This window comes from Esox lucius, chromosome 14 (genome assembly GCF_011004845.1).
Source record: "Esox lucius isolate fEsoLuc1 chromosome 14, fEsoLuc1.pri, whole genome shotgun sequence".
Classification (NCBI taxonomy): domain Eukaryota; kingdom Metazoa; phylum Chordata; class Actinopteri; order Esociformes; family Esocidae; genus Esox; species Esox lucius.
In genome coordinates this window covers 3,742,624-3,769,155 of record NC_047582.1, presented here as the reverse complement: position 1 = coordinate 3,769,155, position 26,532 = coordinate 3,742,624, and the positions used below count along the sequence as shown (strand labels likewise).

General features: G+C 40.2%; 1 protein-coding gene and 1 long non-coding RNA gene across 5 annotated transcripts in view; both read left to right on the top strand.

Annotated features, from left to right (window-relative positions):
• The window catches only part of LOC105007905 (endoplasmic reticulum metallopeptidase 1), a 194,510-nt gene that overhangs the window by 28,269 nt on the left and 139,709 nt on the right, over positions 1-26,532 (top strand). The gene's annotated exons all lie outside the window — the stretch shown is intronic.
• LOC117595556 lies at positions 9,822-11,494 on the top strand. The gene is made up of 2 exons (XR_004576785.1): positions 9,822-9,891; positions 10,942-11,494. It is a non-coding gene; the product is annotated as an uncharacterized LOC117595556 (long non-coding RNA).

Sequence of the window (26,532 nt, the reverse complement as noted above, 5' to 3'; positions counted from 1 at the left end):
TACACAGATATAATTGATTATCAACGTGTTGGTGACAGTCATGTCCCGCTGTTGTGAACTGTACATTTTGCAGGAAAAAAGAACAAAATTGTCACAATGACGTACGACAAGCCACACTATGTACCTCTTAGTAAGAGTCAGTTTGATGAAATCTGTATTGAAGTAAAATCTGATCAGAATCTGCTGGTTTCATTCGTAATGGGGAAGGTGATTGCAAAATTACTCTTCAGACCCATCAAACAATCTTTTTGACTATAAGATGCAGCTTCAGAAACTCTGATGATCCTCAAAGGTATGTTGGCTACTACACAACACAGGCCGGTAACGGTTTACCAGGGTATCATGGTAGCGCTGCAATCTATGGGGCGGGTCTAGGGGGCTTTTCCGAGGGCTTTCCCGGATGGCAATACCTTTGTTGACGCGTGGGTTTTCAATAGCAAAACCACATCTGAAAAATGCAGTAAGGAATATAGTTGTCGATGTTGTCAGCAGTCTTATGTCATGACAAATAAAACCGTAGGATGGATCAGGATTGATGCTTATGACTCAAGGTGTTAGAAATAGACCACCTGGTAGGAAGAGCCTACCAAAGAGTAAAAAACACAATAATGAGATAAAAACAAGAGCCACGGTTAAAAGAAGGCATACAGCTCGGAGGACAGTCAAAGGGAACACCGCAAAGTTGATTAAGAATATATTTTAGGACATACACCCTATGTCTGGTGAATGTATGAAAACAGAGTTAGATTTATTCACAGTTCCTTTCACACAGACCGTCACGGTATGGTGAGTATCAGCGCCACCGTGCAGTGCACTCCCAGTTCCTGTCACTCCACGAACTCAACCCGGACTCATTCATTGTCTTGTCTCCCATCATCACTCACACCAGATCCCAATTGTGTCATCACTATGTGTTCAAATGTTTCTCCTCTGCTCCCCTCACTTGTCGATCATTGCTGTTGCTTGTATGTCACCCGTAACGTGTGAGTGCTTTCTTTTTGCTGTTAAGCCAGCTCTTTACTTTAATTCAGTTTATTTTGTACTCTGTTTCTTTCAATTTAAAAAGTCTACAAAGCCCCCCCCCCCCCCCCACGGCCTTCTAGTCTCAGCAATTTTATTGGTTGCTGTCACACTTTTAACCAGATCCAACAGGTGCGAATCCTTGATTATCTCTCCTTTGAATATGAATTCACCATGTGAAGTCCATGAAGTCAAATCTTTAGACCTGTACATTTTATTTAGAATATATTCAACATTCTTCCTACGCCTCACAGGAACATTATCAAAAATGTCGTCAACATTTCGGTCAACAGTTTGCTTAGTCTCAGTCATGTTTACTACATCAGCCCCAGTCTCAGACACAGGTAGACTTAAAGTCACTGTATTTGTGTCAAGCTCCCCCTGTCTCACAACAGTCAAAACTCTTTGTAAAATGGCAGAGTATCTTTTAGCTTTCTAATGTGAATCCATATCAGGTTTCAACAATATATTGCAAATCGATGACTCCAAATTATTTTCAACAGATTGTCTTACATCGGTGCTAGTCGTTTTGGATTGTCACAGTTTTTCTAACTGATGTTGTGGCACCAGAAAATAATTCTGGGCAGGATCCATGTTGTTTAACCATGTCTCGATGCAATTAGACTGGTTAGGAATGGAACTGCAATGCTTAGTAACGGTAGTACAAAACCTCCAGATTGGTTGATGATTTTTATTTTCTTTGCGACTGAAGTGTTCTTTCTAGACATGTATATAATTTTGTGCTTTTGTCTCTTTACATTTCGGAGCTGCGATTCTGTTATGGGTATATTTCCGCGCCTTAGATTAAGCGCTATTTCACAGAGTGAGAGAATGAGGTCGGTGGAGGCTGATTCTAAAATAACATTTTGTTGACTTTCCGGTGCTTTAAATAACATCTTCAAAAGGGGTACATTTCTACGAATGCGTTTAGACATGATCAAACTTTCTTAGGCCAATCCCCTGAAAACCACCCCGTTGTCAGACGGTAGTCTTCTGGTTTTGTTATAGAAGTAAATAACCAGAAGGCGGATGTGTTGCGTCTTTAAAACTCTCCACGAAGAATCGAGAAAGACTGGGGTATATCTGTCTACCTAAAATACTTATTTGCTGATTGTCCCTGGGGTTTTTAAACAAGATGAGGTAGTTTGTGGTGAAGTTAATAGTTCTACTAGATTTGCCTTTAACCCTCACACCGGTGTGATCAATCTAGAGTGGTCCCTGAAGCGTACGATCACACTGGTGTGATTAGAATGTCATGTTCGGAACGCACCATTAGCATGCCTAGCTACAAGTAACGTAACAATGGCTGGTTAGACCGCTCTGTTATTTACTCACATTTAGCTCAAACAGTGTTTATAACTTTATTTCCTGATTGTAATTGTTTCAAGACCATACTATGATGTTAACCAGGTAGAAAGCATTCAAATCGGGACAAGAAGTGTTACTTACGTACCAACAGACAGCCAACACTAATACACAAAAACGAATTATATTAGCGACTACTACCAATCAAAACCATTGCAAAAACTTTCTAGAAGTTACGTTACCCGTTGTATACATTTTATATAGTTTATTCATTTTCACTGCACTGAATTACTGGTCACGATTTGTTAGCTAGCGGGCAGCTGACGTTTGCTAGCGGATAGCTGACGTTTTCTAGCTAGCTACAGTTATAAATCAAACAACTTTTGCAGCTCTTAGAATTTGAGTCAACGAGAGAAGCTTGCAATGCAATATATGTAGTGTTCCTTATCTAGCAAGGTGACTGTTCAAATGCTGGCGTGAGTTCAAATGCTGGAGAGTACTGAAGTCACATGCAAAAAAACTCACGCTGGGTGAATATTTGAAAACTCACGCGTGAAAAGGTTAACAAACGTGTTTTGGACAAGGTAAATTGCATATTGTGTGAAAACTCCATCTCCAAACTCTCTGATGCACTTTTCATTAAATCGTCAATAATTAAAAGGTTGTTTTTCTGAATCGGTAGCAGATTGTCATCACACAGTGACATTGGTAGACCTTCTATAAAAGTAATCTCCCTCACCTTCAACATTTCGTCATACAGTGGTTGCCAACATGAATAAACCCAGACGATATTTTGAATTTCTTTGTAGAAATCAACGTCAGCATTATCCAGCAACATCTTCACAAATATATGTTTTACCAGAGTTACTGGGGCCACTAATGACACACCTGAACGGGTGTTGTAGTCGTGGGTCAAAACTGCTATCCATCCTGGTTTAGTACCCATAAGGCCTTGTGCTGTAATCAGGGAGCAGTACACACTTGTTGTACACAACTCTGAAACGCTTAGACACTACTCGGTTTTTCAATGTGAATGCGAATATTTTCACAATGCAATAATCCTTAACCAGCTCAATAGAAACCCAAGTACGGGTTAAAGATCTTTCTGAATCAGTATGTGAACAGTCAGTTACCTGGTTTTCAGACTCTGCTCATAATCTACAACAAGGGAAAGAACAGCTTACCGCCAACCCTGTGCGTTAAAACAGGGTGATAAAGGCCTTTCGGTGGACACAGAGTAGCCTTAACAATTCCAAAGTAGGTGTCTAGCAGTTTGAAATCTCAAAATAATATGTCTGGATGCCCAATCGGATAAGTCTTAGTCATGTTGCAGAATGGGTAAAGACTACAGACATTGTTATACTGAATAGTCTCCCCTTCTTGAGCCGTAAACGTCAATTGAATTGCATTGGTATGACCACCAAAAAGAGCATCCTGAGGGTCAAGGCCCTCTGGAACATCAAAGGTCTTCAAGAAAGCTTGGACATCTGCGGATGTGTTTTTAAGCTGATTCCACTCACACTCCCATATGTATTGAACATGTAAGTTTTCTTGTTTCTTTCTTGCAAGTCACCGGATTGGTGCTTGCTGAACAATGATACTTTGGGTGATCATGCTAGAAACAGCATAGAAATTAATAGACTGTGCACACCCCATCGCGTTCAGCATATCCATCAACACAGTAGGGACTGATTTTTCCCTTCACCCCTGTTCAGGGCGTGCTATATTGATATATTCTCATCAGAGGCTACATATTCAAGCCATTGTATTGAGCTGTTTGAGAATGTCTTCTGACAATGGTTGTTGTTGTATGAGGGGACCAATGCAATGGTGTCCTTGGTGAGTAATCGCTTGTGAAAAACTTTAATGCACGCCGAAGCAATCGTAATTGCGGAATGGGTCAACACCACCACACTCCTGGAACTCGAGTCTGTAGCGCATACAACCCTCTTTCAAGATGACCACATCATTCATGCAGTAAGCCTTAATTTCATTCTGCGTGACAAAGGGGTCTGCGGAAACAGTTGCGTACCATTGCAAAAACTATTTTTATTTTAACTATTTTTTTAACTTTTTATTTAGCCATCATCGTATTCACACCGTAGTAATGCGGTTCTGGATGGGGGCCTAACCCTAACCCTAAACCCATAGCACGTGGCAAGTCCACAAGCATCATCGGGAGGAAGCAATGACTATCAATGTCTCTCTGATTGAATGTGCTGTCTGTAAAAATCATGAGCTTGCTACCATTAGCAATAAGTATTGTGCCAATACCATTGTTAGCAAGGTACTGCATCAAGATGTAACCATTGAAACCTTTAGAGTTGCATGCTATACACTCACCTAAAGGATTATTAGGAACACATGTTAAATTTCTCATGAATGCAATTATCTAATCAACCAATCACATGGCAGTTGCTTCAATGCATTTAGGGGCGTGGTCCTGGTCAAGACAATCTCCTGAACTCTAAACTAAATGTCAGAATGGGAAAGAAAGGTGATTTAAGCAATTTTGAGCGTGGCATGGTTGTTGGTGCCAGACGGGCCGGTCTGAGTATTTCACAATCTGCTCAGTTACTGGGATTTTCACGCACAACCATTTCTAGGGTTTACAAAGAATGGTGTGAAAAGGGAAAAACATCCAGTATGCGGCAGTCCTGTGGGAGCGAAAATGCCTTGTTGATGCTAGAGGTCAGAGGAGAATGGGCCGACTGATTTAAGATGATTGAAGAGCAACTTTGACTGAAATAACCACTCGTTACGACCGAGGTATGCAGCAAAGCATTTGTGAAGCCTACCTGAGCATTGTTTCTGACCATGTCCATCCCTTTCTGACCACCATGTACCTATCCTCTGATGGCTACTTCCAGCAGGATAATGCACCATGTCACAAAGCTCGAATCATTTCAAATTGGTTTCTTGAACATGACAATGAGCTCACTGTACTGAAATGGCCCCCACAGTCACCAGATCTCAACCCAATAGAGCATCTTTGGGATGTGGTGGAACGGGAGCTTCGTGCCCTGGATGTGCATCCCACAAATCTTAAGGCAGTTCTGAAGGCGAAAGGGGGTCAAACACAGTATTAGTATGGTGTTCCTAATAATCCTTTAGGTGAGTGTATGTGTAGTCATTATATTTCAGTTGCCTAAACTTTTGGAAAAAAGCAGCAATACAACCATCTCCGACTGGTCTCGTTATCAAAGCTTATTGCGCAAACAAAATTTGCTGTGTTTACACCGTTCACCGGATTGGTAATTGTCTCAAGATCATGAAATATGTAACGCTCCCTGGGGTTCTTGGGAGTACAGAGTTTTATGAAACACTGATGACTCATTTCAACTGCCAGATCCACGTTACAATTGGGACACATTTTAGCTGTACTTGTACACAACATTGTAATGACGGTCGCAATCGACACAGCATTTGTTCTGGTCTTACCTGCTAACTTAACAACCCACACCTTTGTGGTGCTTCAAGCGTTTATGCTGTCTATAACAAAAGTCAGAATAACATATACGCTTACTGCTCTGGCACTGCTTTGTGTTACAGGGTTGGGTATGACAATCTTCATGAAGACAGACACTACAGCTATGTTTACAGCCATGATCACAGCGGGTGTTAAAACCTGTATAACACCACTCTCAAGCTTATGACACACCCAGAAAACCCTTCAGATTCATGATGCCATAGAATTGGTTATTGTGTAAGTACATAAAGACGGTTCTAGGGTGGGTTTCCTCGCTGTTTTGAAACTTGGTAAAGTGACCATCCCGTGTTCGATGAAAGACAACAATTTTACACCCTGTCATTTCTTCAAACCGAACAATATCTGTGAATGCCACCCAATCATCTAACGCTAAACCAGCACCCGTAAGTAACACACGACCACTAACCAGGGCCTCAGCATATACTATGGGTTCCACATACCCATCAAACAAATGGAAAAACATGTAGAATGATTTTTCACAGCCACATATAAATGCTCTATGAACAGTGTTTTAGCTTTACGTCACAGGGCACCACCCTCACGATTGTTGACAATTTGTACCACCAGCTATAGATGATTCATCAATCATAACTACGGCATTACTCTGCATAACACTTTCAAGTAAATTACAAAACGTGCGTTCATTATATTAATCTGCTCTCATGGTCAACTCAATCTGCAGACGATCACCAGGCCCTTGTACAAAGTCTGAACCTCTAACAATCAAAGTATTCAAGCCAGCCATAATGAGTACATAGCATGTGCCAAAATCTCCAACTTCACCAGTATTGTGTAAATGTATCAATTGTTGTAATTCAACGTTGTCAAACTCTAAGGTCGCCATCATTACAATTAATTTGCATCAGAGAGCTTGGAGTAGTGTAAATTAGATCATCTGCAAAATGGAGGCTACTTAGCTCGGTTAACACACCTTGCATCTGAGGATTATTGTGTGCATCGCTGTGTAACAAAGTAATGGCCGGTCCATTTGTATTTTGGGGTGTGGTCTGTTGATTATGTGTAGATGTTGTTGGTTGTTCTGCATCTGGTCTGTTGTTAGCAATACCACTCACCATTTCTCTAGCCTAACGTGTAAATAACGATCCACTTACAAGTTAAAATATTATTGTAACTCAAACTTACATACATCACAGTTTCGTTGAGTTGATGGAAAAATATGTATTACGTTCAGCTTTTAAGCATGAATGAAAACAAAGAAACAAAAATCCCCTGACGCTGTGCAGCCTCAAGGTGTCCGTAATTGAAGCCATTATGGTGAAGTACTCTGTATCCTCAATCTGTTGGTTGGTAAATAGAGTACAAAGGTTCAGCTGTATGCACGGCTGGTTTAATTCTGCTCAACCTAAACCAGAGATATAAACAGGCAATATGAAAGACAGATAAAAACGCATGGATTGCTCAATCGTAAAATGTATTCACACATTCTTAAAAAGTATAAATGTGTCGTTTGTTAGCATTTGTAATTGCAACGCAATTCAAAACAATTATTTCTAATAAAATCACTTGTACTTACAATGTAAACGGCATACTCTGTGCTGGAAACAACAGCTGACTTCTGTGGAAGCCGTGGATTTAATATTGTCTTTACATCGCAGCCGGGGCGCCTCCAGCAGGTCATGCCTCTTGAATTTGTCATTGGTTACACGTCATCGTTCTTCACGTTAGAACTATACTGGCTACAATGATTAACATTGTGGATAAAGCTTAACTAGTTAGTTCTGATAGTTGTTGACGTTTTGCAAACTAATATATTGATACTTCCTGTCTGGTAGTGTTAAGAATTTTACGTGTATCAGAGTTTCTGAAGAAGGACGAGGCTCCGGTCCAAATTGAAATTTAGCATAAAGATTTATTAATAAGAATTGATAAGTCAAAATACATGAAATACACTGCAGCGGTCAAATATTTGCTCAACCCTCGAGCTTCCACAAAATATTCGCGCAGAAACAAGATCGAACATTGGTTTTAATACTCCCGCCACAGGGGCGGTTACTTTTCACTCTCGTGAGTAAAACCCATCCTTGTTGGCTCTTCGTTGGCATGGTGACATGTTGGACGAATTTCTTGGTTTTCGCTATCCAATGAGGAAGGACATGCACTAACTCTCGAGCATAGATCAACAGGTTCTTTGCATACAGGTGTGAAATCTTAACCAGGTTACAGTAATTTACATTCTATTGTCCTAACCTAGACTATAACATCAGGGGGCTGGAGACAGAAGGTCTCTTTGTGCTGTATAGGGGGCAGTTTCATTTGTATGTTAATTGTGGGGTTTTAATCCTGTCTCTCTATCAGAGCCAGGTGTAAAGTCTGAGAGTGTGGCTGAGTGTAATTTAAGGAGTTCTAAACTTTATGGTTATTGTATTCAATCATATTTCCCTAACCTGGCTGCAGCATACAATTTAATAAAACAAAAACATAAGAATACATGGTTATTAAATCAGCATTATTTAAACTACATTTATCTCAACAGTAGAAACGCCGTTCTCGTTAGTTATCATGGCTCAGCCGTGACATCACGTCATTTAATTTGATCTATTAACGACAAACTCATCCGCTTGCATATAAACGCTGGCTATATTCACCATATCGCCATTAATCTCTTCAACATTTAACAAACATAAGACCATAATACAGCAATGAAAAATCTGATTTCACAAGTTGCTTCAAGTCATAACCAGAATGCAGCGCATCTAACAGGGAAGTCCCAGCATCCACCCACACTAACACAGACAGGTATGGACCTTATTCACCGTGCCTCCATCTTGAAATCCAAAACGAGGCTGGGGGGTACACTCTAACCGGAAGTTCATTGACAGAGCGCAGCAGCGGGCGTCTATCATCATGGCGATACCTTTGTGGACATCAAATCTTTCATGTCTTCCCAACATAACAGTGGACTATGTCGAAAAATGGGCCAATAAGGACTGCATGATTCCCCGGGCTGTTTTGCTTAAAGGATACAGCAACTGGATCGAGGGATATGTGCACGACGTGGAAGGTAATGCACGGACGATCACAGCTTTTTTTCTGAAATCAGCATTAGTTAACGTTACTGTTGAAGTTAGCTTGTTAGCTAGATAAAACAACAGGACGAGACAACATTACAAGCTGATGCAAAGCATTGTTAAGATATATTAACCACACCAGCCTGACTGTTATTTTGAGTGTTAACAATAAATTATTTTGCCGACAGTCAAGACGAGCGAGACAAGGCACCTTACAACATTCAGGTATCATGACTGTGGATAAACTGCTCGGTTTGCGGAGTGGTGCCACTGTTAGAACAAAATACGCTTGCTGTTTATCCACTGTTTATACGTAGTTGTGTGCTTAACATGGTCTAGATTAGCAATGGTTATTATCATAAACAGGCACAGATCACGTCTTGTTTATATTTTGCTGTAAGACACGCTACCCACGGCAGGACGTTAGCTGACCAGGCTAGTAAAAAGAGCAACTACTTGCTTAACGTTACCCCCGAATCAGCCCTTCGCTTGTTATAACTTAAAAAGGACCGGTTCATGTATGGGCTGAAATATGTGCCACCAGAAACTGAATTTGAATTATTTATATTTGAATTTGAATTGCTAAACTTGAATAATTGCATTGAAAAACTGAATTTGAATCACATAATTTGAAATTGTATTGTTTAATTTGAATAATTGCATTGAAAAACTGAATCTGAATTTTATAATTTGAAATTGAATTTATTCGTTTGGATCCGAAGTCCAATAAAATGTGATCCTCACTGAAAATTAAACTCTCTATATATCTTCACATTCACTTCTCACAATTCAGATTCAGTTCTCAAATTCAATTTCAAGTTACTGAGACAGACATCCGGGTAGTTGGAGGATGAAGGAAGAGCAATCGAGCGCAGATCGATAGATAGCGTTCATTGGCGCATAGGACTCCTCTTGGGCAAATCAGCACATACGTTTTGGAGCATAGTACATGAAACAAGGAAGAAGCTCTTGCTTTGCCAGTGGCCGGCCTTGACCCAGAACGCCCAGACTGGTGTGACCACCATGGATTCGGCTGGGACAAATACGGTAATTACAATTTAACATATCTACGATCTAACGATCTTTTGTTTAATTGTCGTTAATGTTATAGCTGTTTTGTAGAAACGTTTCGTTTAGTCCGCGAGCATACACAAATCATGTTTACAATTACATTAGACGACTAGCTAGCACCATTGTTCTATATTTATGACTAGCACGATAGCATTGTTTCAGCTATTATTTTAGCAACGCAGCAAGGAGCGCTGGAGCTAGTCTACAAACAGCAGTGGGTACAATAACATTTTTTTCAAAAAAAAGTTTTACTGTCAGTGAATAGCACAGAGTGAAAGTCAATGATTTCTTTATATCTAGTGACAGTGATCATGTCGTTAGCTCAGATAAGTACCGGTTAACTTAGTAAGAAGATCTAGAAATAGAAGGCATCGTGCTAGCTAACTTGCCAGTCCCACCTGTGACTTAAAACAACCCAGCTGTTCTTTTGGAGATACATTTTTGACCAACTTATGCTGTGATCTGCACAAAGTTGAGCAAGGTGAAACTTAACGTTATAGTGATTATGGGCATGATCCAACCAGTTACAAATTAGTTTTTACTGTTAACATGGTATAGGAAACCTATCTGGCAATATTGTTACATTCATAACTAGTTGGCTTGTAGTCACATAACAAATATATTTGGTTTGCTACTATTCCTTAATTTTGGTGGTTCCTCATCCATCGCCTCCATCACATTTCATATCAACTTGACATGAAATCCATAGCAATCAGTGATGATTGAATCTGTTTATGATAAAGCAATTACATTTCTTTGCAATGAAAACCTACTACTTTCAACCTTTACCACTTCTAGATTATGTTACCAGCTACCTCTCTGTAGCTCACATCTCCTATTTGGAATATTATTAGTCCCACAATAAATATTAATAATAATATCCTACTATTAATGTATGAAATGATGTCATCTAATACATAGTATGTCAGTGATATCCGAAAAGAATAGCTACAGCTGATGAAATGGGTTGCATTACTAGATGATGTATGTTAACAATTCATTAATACTATCTTCTGTTGGTTTTAGGGAATCCTAATTGAGGATATTGATTGGGAGAGCTCAGGGCTCTCTCATAACTCTGCCAACACAGGTGTTACCGTGCCAGAAATGGAATGTCCATTGAAGACCGAGAACTCTACGCCTTGCCATTGATCCCCTTTCTCATTCAAATAGTTTTGGAAAATATATTTATTTGACCACAATCGCACATGCCTTGTACCTACTTCACCATCATTGACAGTCATGCCTGTGCCAATCAGAGGACTAAAGGCTTTTAATAATTCATGATTGCTTAAGTCCAGTCTAGGACCCCATGTATCCAGGCACCTTTTAGTCCACCAAATTTTTTAAATCGGACTTCTGTCTCGCTGACACAACCACAGGGAAGTGGGAAAGAACATATTGAAGGACATCTTCTCTGACAAACATTGTAATGGTGCTTTAACAATGATTTATGATCTAAAATATCAAATCAATTAGCCATGCACACTGGGTCATTTAATACACCCATGAACAGTGAATTGGGTTAACATATACGAACTGGATTTGACAAAAAATGAAATAAAAGACTGCACAAATATCTTATCTATTACTATTTGAGTCTGAATGTACAGGTGCTGGTCATAAAATTAGAATATCATCAAAAAGTTTTTTTTCCCAGTAATTCCATTCAAAAAGTGAACCTTGTATAATGTATACATTCATTCCACACAGACTGATATATTTCATGTATTTCTTTTAATTTTGATGATTATAACCGACAACTAATGAAAATCACAAATTCAGTATCTCAGAAAATTTGAATATTAATTAAGGCATAAGAGTATGAACATGAAAAGTATGAGCATGTACAGCACTCAATACTTAGTTGGGGCTCCTTTTGCCTGAATTACTGCAGCAATGCGGCATGGCTTGGAGTTGATCCGTCTGTGGCACTGCTCAGGTGTTATGAGAGCCCAGGTTGCTCTGATAGTGGCCTTCAGCTCTTCTGCATTGTTGGGTCTGGCGTATCACATCTTCCTCTTCACAATACCCAATAGATTTTCTATAGGGTTAAGGTCAGGCGAGTTTGCTGGCCAATTAAGAACAGGGATACCATAGTCCTTAAACCAGGTACTGGTAGCTTTGGCACTGTGTGTAGGTGCCAAGTCCTGTTGGAAAATGAAATCTGCATCTCCATAAAGTTGGTCAGCAGCAGGAAGCATGAAGTGCTCTAAAACCTCCTGGTAGAAGGCTGCGTTGACCTTGGACCTCAGAAAACACAGTGGACCAACACCAGCAGATGACATAGCACCCCAAACCATCACTGACTGTGGACATTTTACAATGGACTTCAAGCAACGTGGATTCTGTGCCTTTCCTCTCTTCTTCCAGACTCTGGGACCTTGATTTCCAAAGGAAATGCAAAATTTACTTTAATCAGAGAACATAACTTTGGACTACTCAGCAGCAGTCCAGTCCTCTCCCAGGCGAGACGCTTCTGACGCTGTGTCTTGTTCAAGAGTGGCTTGACGCAGGGAATGCGACAGCAGAAACCCATGTCTTGCATATGTTTGCGTGGTGGTTCTTGAAGCACTGACTCCAGCTGCAGTCAACTCTTTGTGAATCTCCCCCACATTTTTGAATGGGTTTTGTTTCACAATCCTCTCCAGGGTGCGATTATCCCTATTGCTTATATACTTTTTTCTACCACATCTTTTCCTTCCCTTTGCCTCTATTAATGTGCTTGGACACAGCTCTGTGAACAGCCAGCCTCTTTAGCAATGAACTTTTGTGTCTTGCCCTCCTTGTGCAAGGTGTCAATGGTCATCTTTTGGACAGCTGTCAAGTCAGCAGTCTTCCCCATGATAGTCTAGTTCTGTAGACTACACAGAGAGACCATTTAAAGGTCTTTGCAGGTGTTTTGAGTTAATTAGCTGATTAGAGTGTGGCACCAGGTGTCTTCAATATTGAACCTTTTCACAATATTCTAATTTTCTGAGATACTGAATTTGTGATTTTCATTAGTTGTCGGTTTTAATCATCAAAATTAAAAGAAATATATGAAATATATCAGTCTGTGTGGAATGTATACATTATACAAGGTTCACTTTTTGAATGAATAAACACTTGAAATATAAGTCTGTGTGGAATGAATGTATACATTATACAAGTTCCACATTTTGAATGGAATTACTGAAATAAATCAACTTTTTGATGATATTCTAATTTTATGACCAGCCCTGTATATGCATATTTGAAACTGAAACATTTCACTTAAACCTGATGAAATGCCTGCCCTAGATGGAAGGCCTCTGTCATCACTTGTTTGAACTCAGTAGAAGTTTGCATATGCTTAACAGGTAGTTGGATTGTATTACAACATGCAGCGACTGTTGGGTAGCAAACTGTATGTGAACCATACAGGATGTCACAGGTGTGGTTGATCTGCACAAAGACTGAAGTTTCTCTTCTGGTAAGACAGGAATGTGGCCCTGTCCTGTGAGCCACTGGAGAAACGTCCTGGGGGACAGGTGACCTGGATAGCCTACTGTGTCACCCCCGCCTCTGGATGTTCACCTTTTCAGAGACAGAAAGCAAACAATCATGTTGAATATTTGGTTTACCTTTACCAGCACAGAGGTACATAAGTACTCACAATGATAATGAAATCTACATGGAAACTTAAATATTACCAAATAAAAAATTACAAAGTGGGATGTTTTCCATATTCCAAAGAAAATGTATTGCAAAAAGTTATTCAAGTAAATGGCTAGCTATATCAATATAAAACAAAATATTAATACAACAGGCACTATATAGACCACAATACCATATGCACTATTACATTTAATATAAACATGACTGTTTTTACACTAAGTTGACAAAATATGATGTTATTATATAGTGGCAAGCACGGTTTTCTAGCTACTAGCCCATATTTACTGTAGCGCTAGCTAGATAATGCTCACAACAAAATAATGAAAGCACTACTGGATTGCTAGTTTTAAAAACCATCCCTTTTTACTTTCCCTGCAAATACGGAGAACAGCCAGCTTTCTTTCGAAGAGTAAATGTGCTATTTTAGTGTTCAAGTCAACCGGAATTAGCTATGCATTCAAGTAAAATGAATAGGGCTAGTGCTATGGTGTAATTGCCCTGAAGTTTATGGCCTTACATTATGCTAGCACCTGCCAAACCCAGCGACCAGACACGCCTACTACTCTCCCTCCCTCTCAGTAAGCAATACCCTGACGGTGTCAATGACAATCACAAGGAGTAGTTAAACAATCACGCTGAAGACATGACCAGTCTACTTGGCGGCGGCTAGCACTAGTTACGTTTGCACCGAAAGAAGAGGCAAACGTTTAGAAATAATAAACACCAGGCAAAGATGTTGTTACCAGAGCTAGTAGGCCACCATAAAAACCCGGGATATTAGCTACTGTGTTTGCAACGTCGAGAGAAATTTAATTTCCCCTGTTTCTACAAAACAGATATATAATTAAACAAAAGATCGTAGATATGTTAAATTGTAATTACCGTATTTGTCCCAGCCGAATCCATGGTGGTCACACCAGTTTGGGCGTTCTGGGTCAAGGCCGGCCACTGGCAAAGCAAGAGCTTCTTCCTTGTTTCATGTACTATGCTCCAAAACGTATGTGCTGATTTGCCCAAGAGGAGTCCTATGCGCCAATGAACGCTATCTATCGATCTGCGCTCGATTGCTCTTCCTTCATCCTCCAACTACCCGGATGTCTGTCTCAGTAACTTGAAATTGAATTTGAGAACTGAATCTGAATTGTGAGAAGTGAATGTGAAGATATATAGAGTTTAATTTTCAGTGAGGATCACATTTTATTGGACTTCGGATCCAAACGAATAAATTCAATTTCAAATTATAAAATTCAGATTCAGTTTTTCAATGCAATTATTCAAATTAAACAATACAATTTCAAATTATGTGATTCAAATTCAGTTTTTCAATGCAATTATTCAAGTTTAGCAATTCAAATTCAAATATAAATAATTCAAATTCAGTTTCTGGTGGCACATATTTCAGCCCATATTCGTGGCTAATCAAGTCATGTCTATTTAGCCAGAAGGTTTAGCTAGCTATCTCTATGACAGTTAACAAAAATATGGCTAACGTTAGCATCGTAAACTAATGTTAATATCTTACCTTGAAATGGCGACCGGAATCCATTCACGGCAAAATACAGGATCTTTTGGGAAACGATGGAATGTTTGACTTGTATGGGATTTCTTTCTCTTTGAAGATGTACATTTGGGAACACAACAATGCAGCTGCATTGTAGGTAACGTTATGACAGATGGGCAGGCCAACGTTACTTCCGTACCCCACAGCCTCGTTTTGGTTTAAAGGAAGTGACGTGGGTGAATAAGGTGAATTCTCAAACTCGCAAATACTAGTTTGTAACCATCGTTGCCTGTTAAACATTTCTACCAATGTGAAGAAAAAAACAATATTGTGTTGATCCCCGTTGTACAATTTCATAAGACGCGTTTACAAAAGTTTTGTTTACCTGAAATAACATGTCTTGACCTGTCAACGATTCACCGTGGTTCATGCAAATTTATACGCTACCTTCCGTGTAACTTTGTAACGTTTTGCCATAATGCAACTTAAAAGTGAATGCTGACTTAAAACCAAACATTTTATTACAAAAATCACCATTGCTCATACATACACGTACCAAAATCATTGATTTTATTTTTAACAATATTTTAAACCCAACCACGATACAATCAACTTAGTCATAATGTGTGGTAGGCCCAGGCATTAATTGTTCCTTCAAAATAATAGCATTGCTCCTGCAGTGTTTGTTTACTGTAGTGCTTTGTTGGACTCCAAACCTTGTGAACACAGGATGTTTTTCAGCCTTCACCTACTACAGTTTGTACTAGTGGTTATTTAGGGGCTATTACTACGGGCAGATCTGATCTTAACGCCCTTTTGTTAAACCCCAAACATATTGCCGCTGATATGACACTTATTTAACCACTTGTCCGGGGTGTTTATCAATGGTTTTAAAATATCAAACATGGACACATCAATGCAATCATAAATTACAATGTCACCGGACATGCATCGGTCATTCTGGAACACAGGTCATACAGGAAGTCCATATGTCACACTGGAAGTCCCACCCAGCAAACCGGATGTCCCGACCACCTGTCAAATTAATCTGGAAGCCCCGCCCACCAGGGTCATAAATAACCAAAGTGACTACTCATGTTCACTAACAAGTTACACATTTTTGGATGGGCTCAGCGGTGTTTGAGGCGTTAAAGGAGTAAGAACAGAGACAATTCTCTTGGCACAATTTAACAATTTTATTAATTATTTGCAAATAAGAGAGACTCATTAAACGCTTACAAACATAATCATCTGAGGAGTCTCTAACTTAATACATGAACAGTCTGTATTTATAGTAGAGAAAGGGGTGTGGTAAGTTGCTGTCCTAACTCAACAGAACACATTCCCTTTGTTCTATTACTACCTAGGCTTCACACAAGGGGCAAGCTATCCTCCCCCACATGGGTAACCTCTCCAACTATAGGAGAAGACTCACAGCATCTGGACAAACAACAGATAGACACTGATGGGTTATACAGATATACCTATAATCTGCTGATACCAGTCAATGATGACCCTAAACACCAGGTCCCCCTCTCCTACATTCCTTTTCTTATCCAAACATGGGTACTCAGTACTTTAACTAGTAACTCATTCGTACATGTATAGGACCAAGTATACATCAGTTCAAGAATTTCCACAACAATCCATGCACTTGATACCAAGTCAACCCTTGGTATCAAACCTTAAACAGTTAAGTCATTAGGATGTGGACCGCAACAAAACAGTACTCTTTAATAACATGACCCAGTCAATATCAATACCCTAATGCAGGGGCGTCCAAGTTTTTTTAGTGAGGGCCAAATACAGAAAAATAGACAAAGGGCCGGGCCACACACTAGAGGTCACATATTGACACATGAAATACTGTGTGTATTTCTAACTCACCTATAATGTGAAGAACATTGCACTTAGTGGGAGCACTGATGCTGTCCTTTGGATTTAAGGATGGCTGACATGTCAGGAGAATGTTTGGTGGTTGAGACACGAAGGACTTCACATAGATGGCTATCAGTCATTCTGATTCTCAGTCTGCTTTTGTTCTGATTTAACAGAGAAAATGTTTGTTCACATATGTATGTTGAGCCGAACAGGCTCATCATTCTTTTTGCGTGGTGTCTCATCAGAGGAAACTTGGCCTTATCCAAACTCTGATAGAAGTCAGGGAGAGAAGCTAATGTTGACTCTTCACTGAATCATCACATTGCATTTCAATCAGTTCTAACTGCAGAGTCTCTTCCACTTCTTCTGCATCCACCAGGAAGGGAGTCGAGAACAGCTTGATTTGTTTTTCCATAACAGAAACATTTTGGAAACGCTGGTTGGAAACTTTCACGAGAGATTTAATCACAGATACATACACTCACCTAAAGGATTATTAGGAACACCATACTAATACTGTGTTTGACCCCCTTTCGCCTTCAGAACTGCCTTAATTCTACGTGGCATTGATTCAACAAGGTGCTGAACGCATTCTTTAGAAATGTTGGCCCATATTGATAGGATAGCATCTTGCAGTTGATGGAGATTTGTGGGATGCACATCCAGGGCACGAAGCTCCCGTTCCACCACATCCCAAAGATGCTCTATTGGGTTGAGATCTGGTGACTGTGGGGGCCATTTCAGTACAGTGAACTCATTGTCATGTTCAAGAAACCAATTTGAAATGATTCGAGCTTTGTGACATGGTGCATTATCCTGCTGGAAGTAGCCATCAGAGGATGGGTACATGGTGGTCATAAAGGGATGGACATGGTCAGAAATAATGCTCAGGTAGGCCGTGGCATTTTAACGATGCCCAATTGGCACTAAGGGGCCTAAAGTGTGCCAAGAAAACATCCCCCACACCATTACACCACCACCACCAGCCTGCACAGTGGCAACAAGGCATGATGGATCCATGTTCTCATTCTGTTTACGCCAAATTCTGACTCTACCATCTGAATGTCTCAACAGAAATCGAGACTCATCAGACCAGGCAACATTCTTCCAGTCTTCAACTTCTTCAATTTTGGTGAGCTCGTGCAAATTGTAGCCTCTTTTTCCTATTTGTAGTGGAGATGAGTGGTACCCGGTGGGGTCTTCTGCTGTTGTAGCCCATCTGCCTCAAGGTTGTGCGTGTTGTGGCTTCACAAATGCCTTGCTGCATACCTCGGTTGTAACGAGTGGTTATTTCAGTCAAAGTTGCTCTTCTATCAGCTTGAATCAGTGGTCCCATTCTCCTCTGACCTCTAGCATCAACAAGGCATTTTCGCCCACAGGACTGCCGCATACTGGATGTTTTTCCCTCTTCACACCATTCTTTGTAAACCCTAGAAATGGTTGTGTGTGAAAATCCCAGTAACTGAGCAGATTGTGAAATACTCAGACCGGCCCGTCTGGCACCAACAACCATGCCACGCTCAAAATTGCTTAAATCACCTTTCTTTCCCATTCTGACATTCAGTTTGGAGTTCAGGAGATTGTCTTGACCAGGACCACACCCCTAAATGCATTGAAGCAACTGTCATGTGATTGGTTGAAATAATTGCATTAATGAGAAATTGAACAGGTGTTCCTAATAATCCTTTAGGTGAGTGTATTTCTCCTTTTTAGCAGAAAGGTCGGCCTTTGGAAAAGCAGACTTGACTTCAGATAGCGCAGGGAAGTGTGCAGCATTAAAGCTTTGTAGTTGTGTCTCAAACAGGCGGAGCTTTACACAGAAGGCTTTCAAGTGCGCATACAGGTGTGGCACCAGCTGTTCTTTGGTTCTTGTTCAGTGTATTCAGATGATGAGTAAGATCAACTAAAAATGCCAGGTCTGCCAGCCACAGAGGGTCACTCAGTTCATGAAGAGGTCGGCCCTTCTCTCTCAAAAACTGGTCGATTTCTGATTTCAGCAGAAATCGACCAGGCCTGAGCCAGTGCACATCAGAGTGGTAGAGTACATTCCCGTATTCAGCATCCACATCAGATAGGAAGGCTTGAAATTCTTTGTGGTACAATCCTCAAGCTCGAATTATGTGGCAGTCCTTACAACAGTGTTCATCACATCGCCCAGCTGGACAGTCTTGGCGCACAGTGCTTCTTGGTGGATTATACAGTGCATCCTAACAGCTTCACCTCCGCTCTCTTTTACCTTGGCGCACACCATCAATGCCATTCCTTGGCGCTCGTCCATCATGGCCGGAGCTCCATTCGTTGTTACTCCACAGAGGTTGTCCCATTTAAGCCCCATCTTTTCAACTGCCTCTGGCACAGCTTCAAAAATATCTCTACCCGTCGTTGTGCCTTTTAGGCTCATCATATCGTACAGCAGAAATGATCTTCTACTCCCCGCAAAAACATTAACAGCTGTGCGGTGTCTGTGGCATCTGTGCTCTCATCACATGCTATCGAGTAAAAAGCACAAGCTCGATTCTCGATTCTCCACACCACTGTCTTTCTGGATAAGCTCAAGTTATTGAAATCCTGCACTTTTTCCGGGCACATTATTTCTGTGACTTTGATGAGGCACTGCTTTATGAAATCACCGTCTGAGAGCGGTTTGCCTTGCTGGGCAATAAGTTTAGCGATTTCATAGCTTGCTGTTGTGGTGTTTTCCAGTATTTTGTTAGCACGAAAAAAAACTGTTGTTGAGCTTGCAGGCTAGCTGCCATTTGCTTGACTTTCTGCGTTCGTTCGGCACCGGTGTACAATGTGTAGCTCTGATGTTTGGTCTCATAGTGCCGACGGACATTATACTCTTCCATCACAGCAACATCTTCATTGCAAATCAAACAGACACACTTTCCGTTGATTTCTTTGAAGAAATATAAATTTTTCTTCTCTCACTTCAAATCTTCTACTCTCACTTGCTATTTTGCGTTTCTTAGGTGCTGCCATTTCTGGTGACCCGGGGTAAAAGTTTTTCTTTGCTTGATTTTGTTTAGTGGAGAAGCACCGTTTCCGTGGCTGGCTCCATCTAGTGTTGAAACTGAGAAGTGCAACAGAGTTGAGCTCAAGCTTCTTGTGCGGCCCATATTCAATTATATTTACAGAATTTGCTGCGGGTCAATAAAAATTGGCCCGCGGGCCGTAGTTTGGACACCCCTGCCCTAATGATTAGAGAACGGAACAAATCTGAAATGTCTGGATCCTCATTTAAATGCTTCTAGACCATTACCTTCGTATTTACTCCAAGATCACACATTTTCATTATACAGAATTATAACATTATAACAGCAAAACCTTTTATGTTAAAATCACTGGTCAATGTGACACATATATTGACAGTATGGGGTATGTAGCATCGACACGTGGGTGTGTAAACACCTATCACTGAATACATCCTTCAATTTGTCACTGGTACAAAGTCCTCTCATGCCAATTACTCAAATCACTGAAAAGTCCTCTCCATGGTTCCTCTCCATGGTTCCAAGTACTTCCAAAGTCATCACAAATGTTCTGCTCCTCCAAACGTTAGACAGTCAGTTATGAACCATTTCTTGGCAGGCCGGTGTAACAGAATGTAAAAGTCAGATGTATATTCCAAGGTGTTGTCCTTCATAGCTCCAATGCAGGTTACTATGACACCGCTCTAGTTGTTTCCATACTAGCTGCTTTATCAGCCAAGTCAGGAGAATCAGTGTGTTCTCCTTTGTGAATGCTAGAATGACCTAGTAACTCATTCATACATGTATAGGACCAAGTATACATCAGTTCAAGAATTTCCACAGCACTTTTTCTACTCTTTTTGTAGCCGCCCAAATGAACCTCAAAAAAGGCAGGTGTGGAGGGGTGGGGCTGATTCTCCCAGCTGCCTTTCGTTTCCTCATTCCTCCTGCCATGCTCACCCCATTCTCCTTCACTTGTCGGGATAGACATACACACAGAACCAACGTGTCACTATATTTATGAATTATCTGACAATCCTGCACATAAGCTAACCAAAGAGCAAGGCTAAACTATTGCATCCTAACTTATTTTTCAACATTCAAAGTAGACTAGGCAATTATGGGAATGCTCTATAATGCGGTGTGTTGGTTTAGCCCATTAATACATTTAAACAGCATGAAAAACACTGAATACATTATAAGAAACCACAGAATGTGTTATTATTAGAACTATTAGGACAGTATTACAACATGGCAAAGTGTAAGAATAAAATGGAATTTGGCAGTGCTTGACTTGAAAGAAGTGCATGAACTGTCATTTCCAAGTTATGTTTCATTCATTTCAAGGTCCATTAGATACAGCCTTACATTTAGGCCTTAAATAACCACACTAATTGGCATTGTCCAATTTTGGTCATGTAGAAAGTTGCTGATCTCTTGATGTACTCTTGATCAAGGCACAAAGTAGAATAACTGATATGTTGGCTACTGTTATCTGTCTGGAGTGCTGTGTATGTATTTTATCCAACCCTGAATCGATCTAAACTTGTCAAAGTATTTTCCTATAGCTGATGGTTGGAATATAATCTAATAAGAGTGGTGCTCGGTAGAGGACTGCACACAATAGCACTTGTTGCTAATTGGCCACTTTTGATTAAAACTTTGCAACATTACAACCAAATTGCCTTTATTAATATATTCTCTAGTTCAATAAAATAGGGACCAAATGCTATAGCTTTTCCAAAGCAAGGGACCAATGTTATAGCAACTTCAAAGCAAGAGAGGTTTATCTACAACCATTAATCATTGAAAGTCTTCTCTACATGTGCAGCATTCAAGTTTTGTCTATTCGGATATTACAATGTTTTGGTGGAAGCGACTGCCACGTCATTAATTCATAGCTTTTGTTAGTGATAACATAAACAACTTACCTCAGTATGCTACAGTACAAACAGGGTGTTAATATTTTCTATTTCTTTAGTCAGTTGTGTAGAATTCTTTTGTAGACTAGTGTCCTGGTAAAGTCATGTCTCTCTCACTCACACTGCACAGTCATTATCCTAAAATTGAAGTGTACTGCATGGTGGAAATTCACCAAGTAGAACTCCTTTGAGGAAGGTAAGACATGTATTTACTAGACTGTTTAAAGTTTTCTGTCCGTTATAAAATATTTGCACAATAGTAATTTATTATAGTTGCAAGCATAGAGTCACATAAGTAAAAGACTAATGAAGAACTCTGAATAGTTGCTAGGAAAACCTTCTGTTATATAGGGACCAGGGTGTAAATTACAAAATAACTGACCTTTAATTCAAGCATGTTTATCTGGTGTAAATTGGTCCAAGCCTTTTCATCTTTTCAGTTTAGCTCTCCTCCCTATGTTAACCCTAAGGGGGAATAGCTGGCATTTTTCTACTTGTAAGCAATTGACACATAGACATAGCACTTTCCCATCAGTCCAATACTTAACTACTGGTTTTTCACTCCACTTTACAATTGTCCAATTCATCAATACATCAGTAAACATAACTGGCACACTGGTAAGCCAGATTCACAGACAACTGTCAGATAAACAACGTGGAATCACATGGAAGTCTCAATTTCTATTTATTTAGTTAAAGTGACACACATTTTAGTCTGTCAAAGACTGAAATTAAACAAATGTCAAGGATATAACCCTTACCAAGGAAATAAAGTCAAGAGCCCTTGGCTATGTGGGGGATAAATAGAGTGACCCAGCCACTCTGGAGCTTCTGGACATCACTTCCTTCCTTGATCCAAGATTTAAAAATAAATACGTAAGTGTAGAGAATGTCCCAGACATCAAAGCAAGAGTGAAGATTGAAATGGAACAGGTAGCACGAAAGATAACTTGTCTATTTTTTATGTGCACTTGAGTGAATACAAGATGCCACATGAAATGTAAGTTACTGTATTTTGAATATTGATTGGCATTTTATGTATACATAAAATGCCCAATTGCTCAAAATTACATCACATTGCAAAACCTAACAGCTCATCTCACCACAGATGCCATGCTTCAAAGTGCAGCAGAGGCAGAGTCATCCACTTTGAAGGGAAAGTGGTCATTGTGTTGTGCAAGATTCCATCTTTGTTTCCCACAAAGTAGGAGTTCTGAATCACAGAGTTGATACACCTTGTCCAATGACATCTTTGGCCCAGATAATTCCAGGGCAAAATCAAGCCCAGACCTATGAGACTGACTTGGGCTCAGTAAGAGTGGCGAGCCAGTCAAGACACTGACGGTTCCCGCGTCACCAAAACTAAGGAAAGGTGGGTGACAGACTGTCATGTACAACAGTGAGTCCAAGGCTGGACCATTACTGGACACCATCACAGCCAGAGGGACTGAGCTCTATGAAGGAGAGGTAACCATCTGGACTGACTCATAGGAAGAGGGACACTTGACTTTGGGGTCACAGGGAGGTACAGTACAGACAATAGTGGGCAGACACATTAAACGTGGGACCCCAGAATGGCTGACAACATCAAATCACAAGGCACGAAACAACAGTATCAGTCTTTAAACCGCTGTAGTTTTTCACATCTAACAACTAGGAAGGTTGGAGGAATGGAAAGGACCACGCAACACAATGTGGCATCAACATCCATGACTACACCAGTCAGGAGCCATTCACCAGGACATGGGGACATCAGGGAGTTGTATTTTAATTTACTTAATTTTTTCTTGTTTTATTATTCAATTTATGTTTGAGTCTTAGCAAATTTACCAGCAAGGCCTTATCGTAAATTTTCGCTCATTGTCCTTGAAGTATAATAACATTGTGGGGTTTTATTTCTGCTAATTTGAGATGTCTGTGAAATAGCGCTTTGTAAAGCACTACCCTTATATCACCAGAAGATCAGTCTTTACTTACCTTTCTATTTAGAACCTACTGGCCAGTGAACATTATCTTTAAAACAGATCTAGGACAATAATTAAACTGATGCAGTGTTTTGTCTTGTACTTTCTCCTATATGGACGGTGTGGCAGACCTCTAGCTCAATGCATGGAGACGAATTGGGAACAATTATGTGAAGTGAAACCTCCTGCAACCTTTCCCTATGGCACTTTTTGAGTTCCAGAAACAGATTTCTGGCATAACGGACATTTCGACAATCCGAAGGTGAGACAGAACAACACTATTTGAAATTGAACATTGAGCCTTGTGCGCCCAACAGCAACAGATCTGAGGCACGGAGTCGCTTACTACAGAAGAAGATGAGACTGTGTGTACAGCACCAAGACTGAGAAAAATAGGCCTTTTGGGTCAATATCAATGGACGAGGACAACAAGACTATGTGCCAGGTAAAGGGAGAGGACTGGGGAGTAACTTCACAATAACATTTTGACTTTGACATGTATTGGGATAGAGGTTGCGCTATATCAGGTCAAAATGGAGTAAAAATGGACTAGAATTTACTAGCGAAATTAAAATCCAATGGAAGTAAAGTTAAAATCGGGATGGGTAAAGATACATTGAATGGCAGAAACCAGAAGAAAATGGAAGGACTCCATTGGGAAAGCCCAAACAATTCCGCCAACCAGGAAAACAGCAGTAAAGATAACTGATCTTCCTTCTGCGAAGGAAGCAACAACTGATCAACCAATTGACAATGGGCCTTAGCAGTTGGCCCCAATGAACAACCCGACAGCACATCTTAGGAATGGATGGTCCTGGAAATTTACTCTGACAGCTAAAGCGAACAAGCAAAGAGACCAGATGTCACCACACGTAAACACACTTACACTGCACCTCAATAGATCCACCACTCAACCACACACTCCAAGAACACATTCTGGGGGCTCTCTCACCTATACATTACAATTACACAACAGGCTAAATATCCCTAAAAAGTTTTATGCTGTATGCATGTTCTTCATTATTAATACCTCAGGAAAAGAACTAATCTAGAACAGGTTGCTGTCATTGATTGAGGTATCCAGGTGCGATGGTCCACCATCTGTAGGGACCGGGTGTCCCACACTTACCCCAATTCACGACCCAATTTAGACCAGACACCTTCTACGTGCCAGTTGTTGAGTGGCCCTGAATGTATTGTGTTACAATAATAATCAATTTGGCATAGAACTAAAAGACATCCATTAGTCTAAGACATCCCAATGTTCAGAATGTATCTACTGTTACTGATTTATTGATGCTCACATACTGACTGCCTCACAAGCCCACGCTTAGGTAAATGTTCACATAGTTAACCTGGAGTTGACATGATGGTATGCATCCAACCCAGAGGGAGCTTTGGCCCAGTGTGGTGAAACACAGGACGACTATGGTGATGGACCCTCCCATTGTAGAAGAAGAGCTAGATCCTCCTGTTTCGGTTCTTTGTATTTTGTATTTAGTATAATGTATATAACCATAACAACTGTCTTGATTGGCAGTGTTTGATTCAGATGTAACTTATTTAAAGTAACTGTGGCCTCCTGATCCTTAAGATCCAGGATGTTTTTTGATATGTAATTCTTCTGATTAATGTAATTATAATTTAATAATTCTCTTTTAAAAAATACATTTTGTTTATATTGGCCCTATAGGGACAAAAGGGAGGAGTCGTTAAAGATTAATTTATTACCCTATTCTAATTCTACCCATTATGTAAATGCATTGTAATAAATGGACTGTTTTAGACTAGGCCTGAAATTGCTTTAGTCTGTTCATGGTTGCCACATATAGAAGAAGACCTAGGTCAGCATGCCCTGTTCTTAGAAGTGACTAGGGCCACAACCAAGGCTACGACCCTGTTCAGTTGGCTCCAAGGTAAAGCTGCCTGTGTCTCCTCTGTATTCTTCCTTTTGTGTAGGACACTAGGGGTATCTCAGAGTATAAAGAGCTAGAAGCCATAATGTGTAATCAGAACAGTTATGACACTACTCTGTTGGTCTCTGTACTTATACTGTTTTGTGAAAGCGATTGTGCTGTAGACAGAAAAACACTTACGTTACTCAACAAGTGAAGTAGCATAAACAGATTCAATAGCCAGGCTTACCAGTGCTCATCGCAGCATAATGGCCAGGTGCTGTTGCATGCTGGAGCTCCTCTACACCAATAAGGATGTTCTTTGGATGTCCACAGCTCAAGATCCTGACAAAAAACCCTTCCAGGTCTCTGCCACTCATGTGAGTAGATGAGTGGCAGAGAACTTGTGCAGCTTTAATTTCTGCAGCATAGCCCTCCCACAGCTCAATAAATAACATCAACAAACCTGAAAACAAACAAAAGACAAGTTAGGACAACTACAATATTGGGGGTATTTAACTTATTCACTTATACCTCAGTGTTCTTTTTTTTATTTCGCAATGGACATAAAACTTTAAACAGTGTAGTAAGTTAGCTAACATTTGTTTCACGTGCTTCGCGCCATTCTGTTGTCTTACATACAGCGGGGAGAACAATTGTTTGATACACTGCCAATTTTACAGGTTTTCCTACTTACAAAGCATGTAGAGGTCTGTAATTTTTATCATAGGTACACTTCAACTGTGAGAGACAAAAATCCATACAATCACATTGTATTATTTTTAAATAATGAATTAGCATTTTATTGTATTTGATCAACCAGTAAGAATTCCGTCTCTCACC